Source organism: Ixodes scapularis, unplaced genomic scaffold (assembly GCF_016920785.2).
Source record: "Ixodes scapularis isolate PalLabHiFi unplaced genomic scaffold, ASM1692078v2 PGA_scaffold7__128_contigs__length_106722199, whole genome shotgun sequence".
Classification (NCBI taxonomy): Eukaryota; Metazoa; Arthropoda; class Arachnida; order Ixodida; family Ixodidae; genus Ixodes; species Ixodes scapularis.
Window position 1 is genome coordinate 88,765,175 of NW_024609882.1, and position 5,008 is coordinate 88,770,182.

Here is a 5,008-nt window from a genome sequence, read left to right on the forward strand (position 1 = left end):
CTGGGGACTTTCAATTGTACATTGAAGAAAGTCTGCTACATCTCGCACTAAAACACTTGTATAGTTACGGATAAGGTAAGAACTGCAGCCATGCTTGTGCCGAAGGGTTGGAAGCTGGAGGCAGAAAACTTCTCCCCACTGTAAAACATTTGATGTATTGAGCGTTTTGGTGGTTTATTTGGAGCCTTGTACATTTTCATTCTGCCGATGACGAGTGAAGGCTACTTATTAACCAAGATTGGTGTGGAGGCATCTAGCCGGCGACGTGTGAAGAGCCCCATAGACAATCCGCCTTGAGCTTTCTACCTTTGATAATGCTTTGCTGCACTGGCCGCCAGACCCTCTCGGAAGGCAAGGAGTGCATGCTGGACGCAGAGTATCTACCTTACTCTCGAAATATGCACAAAAACCATATCCTTGTAATTGCTTGCACAGTGCCAGTGGTGGAACTGCTGCGCCATTTGCACCAAACTGCAGAAGGAAAACCCTGCTACATTCTGCCACAAAGGCTGTATCTGTACACAATTTGTGCCATGTCTGCACCAAAAGAAAGCTGTTCTTGAAAAGGAAACTGTCTGGCACATGCCATTGTTGGCGATGCTACTAAAAATTTTTTTTTTTATGGTTAAGGATTATGTGCAAAGAGGAGAGTGCCGCAAATTTTAAAATAGTGCTTTCAAGTGATATGCTATTTGATATTGACTTCCAAAAATTAATTGCGATGTTTGTACTTTATCGGAACTGAGATTCGGAAGGGTAGCCGAATCCCAAGCAGTTCGGAAAAGTTCAGAAAGATTCGGAGCGTTGCCATGGTTGCCAGATCACGTTGATGAGTGTCAACTTTTCATGATATTAAAAAGGTTATGACACGCCAAAAATAAAATATGAGAACTATACTGCTAGGACCCCATTGTATGTTCCTATAATCCTGCTAAATTTGTTTTGAAAATGGTGCGATACTTTCATGGAGATATCGATTCTTATGCGGGGCCCTCGGAGCGGCAGATCCGGGCGGAGCTGGAGTTTGGCTACGTAGCCAGCCTCCAGCGCGGTGTCTCCTTGCACGCACTCGCAGACTGGGCTCTCTTGGCGTACGAGCAGTACGAGCCTCAGCTTCCTCGTTTGCCTTTCCACGTTAGAGCATGCGGTCCATGACGATTACGTTTACGGCATCGCTCGCCTTGTCGAAGTGAACATTGATCGCAGCAGCGACGAGAGTGATTGCTATCAAGAGATGTTGGAAGCTGTTCCTTTTGAGTGCGACCCGCTGGCGACCAGCTCCAGCGACGACGAGTTACGGACGAACTCGCCGTGGTCGCCGTTGTCCGGGGATATCTCGCAGGCGCATGCAGGGTGGAAGGTCAAGGGGGCGAGAGCGAGAATAGTTTTCGGGTTTCCTAGGAGCTTTCATGCCTTCATGTGCCCCCTAGAGCGCACATGAAGGCACTCTAGGGTTTCCGAGTTGTGCGAGCGGTTTTCATCGTACCGCGATGAGAAGAGCTTGGGCGCCTAGAATGAGAGAGTGTTCATAGTCACGTGGTTTGTGGACACCATGGAGTGTCTAACTTGAGCAGTGTTGCCTGGTCGACAGATAAAAATGATAAAAATACGTAAATCCAAAAATCGCGTAACCTGGAGCATATACAAAGTAGCCGAAGAGCATTCCATTTCAAGAATTATCTATCCGTTTAATTTTCGTGTCATAACACCTTTAAACTCACTAAATTCTATAAAGTGCACAAAATAATATTGTAATATAACCTAATAGTAATAAATAAAATGTTCCGCTTTGTTTATATTATCTTGGATGTTTGTCGAGAACGGTAGCGAGAAAATTTAATTAGTTTGGGTTTCGGATTATGACCAAAATAAGCATGCGGAAGCACGTGGATATACAAGTGTATGTCTTGATCGCCGCAAGAGATGATGCCATAGGTGCTGTTCGGTATTGAAACATTTCATGACCATAATTACGGTTATAGTGGCACACACCACACGAGTGAGTATGTTCGATTCGATTATCTTGAACATGTGTCCACTGAGGTATTGTTATCGGAACAAGGGAAACAACATCAATAAAAATAAAACGATGTAAGAAAATATTTATATATAAATATAAATGCGCCATGACACAGCCGTACAGAGTACGTGCAAAAAAACGAGCAAGTCAGGGAACCAGAAAATTCATCTCTGCCTGGAAGGACTGTCTTACACATGCCCACCTCGCTATCTCAACAGCCTCTCGAATTTCCCGCTGGTCCCTGTGACGCTTCTAGAGGCTGTTGAGATGGTTGTGTACGCCCTTCCTATCGGGCAAAGAGATGAATTTCCTGGTTCCCTGCTCGTTGTTTTAGCAATAGACCTGAAAGCTGCCTTGAGGTCTACAATCTCCTTTTCGGCGACGTCACCCCTGCAAAAGGAGCAACTTGCGCTCCGCATTACCTACCGGCCGGACAACAGGTCTGACAGGTTTCGTCATTTCTTGCAACATCGGGGCCATTGACCCGAGGCACACCATTCGAAAACTCGTGAAAGCACGCTCTGACGTCGAAAATCAAGCCTCTCACATTTTCTACGCCCCGTATGAACTCGAACGTGCCTTGTTAAACACCCAAGATTAAAGCTGTTTTTCCCGATATGGTAGTTCCCACGAATGTCTCTCATCACTCAATCATTGTTAAGGTTAAACATAAAAGAAATTGAAAGACGTTTACAACTCCCTGTAACGCCGAATTAGAGCGGTGCTGCGCGCCTCCTTCTCAGTACCCTCGTCCTCTCCTCCTCTTGCCTCTCCTCCTTTTCCTCCCCTCCTCCTTCCCCTCCCAATTCTTTATCCTTGATTATCAATATTATTATTATTATTACTACTACTAATATTACTGTATGAGTCTGCGCAGTGGCGTACCAACTTGTTTTTGAGTGGGGGGGCAAACCCGACCCTCTTCCCCCCCCCCCCCCCCCCCCCCCCCTTAATCGAAAATTCGGCGCAACTTTTGTCGAAGTTTTCTAAAGATTTGGCAATGATTCGGCAAAATTACAACGTTACCAGACTTAACATTAATATTTTGTTTTTTCTCACGAAAAAAATTTTGCTTCTTAAAATAAATACAACTTGTAGTACCTATTGAAACAGTTATGATTAAATAAGGTGATATTCTACAAGATAATTGTATCGATGTCGCTTTTGTGTGTTTACTGGCAATTTTAGTGTTTGCTTGCAGAAAGTGGCGTGACAACGAGGTTGGGTAGTAGCCGGAGCAGTCACGAATCACACTACGAGAGTTTTGATTTTGAGGCTTCATCAGCGCACGCCTGCAAGTGTGTTTACATTGTTAAAATAAAGACAATCACTGCGTTCTTACTTTCTCTGGGAGGCACCGTTTCGTGCGCGAAAACGGATGCAACGGTTGTTTAGCCTTCACCAGAAGAGATAACAATACTGTAAATATGCATGTTTTTCGATTTGAGTCACTTGACGTCAGCTTTGCATGAAAGTGCGCGTTCCATATTCGCAACGTGCCGTTTTTAACCTTTAAAATTCCGGTTTCTGGTGTTAGGACACACACGGACGTTTAGGAAGATGGGGAGAGTTAGGAATGTCGGATGTGCAACGTCGAGCATGATAGTTCTGTGTTTAACGAATACTTTTCATCAGTGTTTACTAACGAGTGCTTGGGCTTCGTCCCCACTCTCCCTGAACAGCTTTACGAGCGCATGCATCCTATTAACGTTAACTCCGCTGGTATTAAAACATTGATTGATAAACTAAAACTTACTTCGTCCGCTGGAACCGATAACATCAACCCTAAAATTTAAAAGAAACACCCGTGTTATTTCTAGTGAGTATTTGAAACTCATCTTCATTCAGTCCTCATCTCAAAGCTGCCTTCCATCTGACCAAAAGGAGGGAAGGGTAATTCCCAGTCTTTAAACAGGGCAGCCGCTCTTCCGCATCTAATTATCGCCCTAATTCATTGACTTCAATTTCTTGCAAACTACTTGAGCATATCCTCTACTCCAACATCACGAGGCACCTATCATCCCATTTCTTTTCTTTAAACAGCAGCACGGTTTTCAAAAGGTACTTTCCTGCGAAACGCAACTCTGCGACTTCATCCATGACTTGCACACTATCCTTGAATGTCACGTCCAAACTGACGCAGTTTTTTTTTTCCAAAGCGTTCGGCCGTGTCCTCCATCAACGCCTTCTTTCTAAGCTATCATCTTTTTGCCTCGACCAATAACCGTTTGCATGGATTCGTGACTTTCTTTTTTCCCGTGTACAGGTCACGTCCATGATGATCATGAATCTTCCTTAATAAATGTATCTCCTGGTGTTCCCCTGGGGTTCGTACTTGGGCCCTTACTCTTTTTAATATTTATTAATGACATTCCCATTGGGATTTCTTCAAAAAAACGCTTTTTCGCCGACGACTGCGTCATCCATAACAAAGTAACTTGTGTGCAAAATAATAACCAGCTTCAGGAAGATCTAGATAAAATTAACAATTGGTGCAAAGAGTGGATTATGTCACCAAACAAGTATAAACGCAAACTAATCCACTTCACCAAGAAAAAAACCACTCTGTCATTTAATTACTTCTTGGACTCCGATCTGATTGAGACCGCTACTGTGTATAAATACCTTGGTGTAAGACTAACATCTGACCTTCCCTGGAACAACCACATTGAAGTCATTACCGCCGATTCATCTGGAACTCTTGGACTAAGCAGACGTAACTTAAAAAATCGCTCCACCCTTTGTCCCTAAGCTAACCTTTAACACGTACGTCAGACCAAAAATAGAATATGCTTCAACCATCTGGAATACCCATCGACTGTACCTCATCAATACGCTGTAGAGGCAGTTCAGAACAGAGCTGCTCGCTTCATTTCATCCACTTATGACTTTTCTTTCAGTGTCTCGGCGCTAAAAACTGAACTAACCATCTCCTCTTTGCAGCTTCGCAGGAAAGTCTCTCAGCTGTGCCTTATTCACAAAATCTAC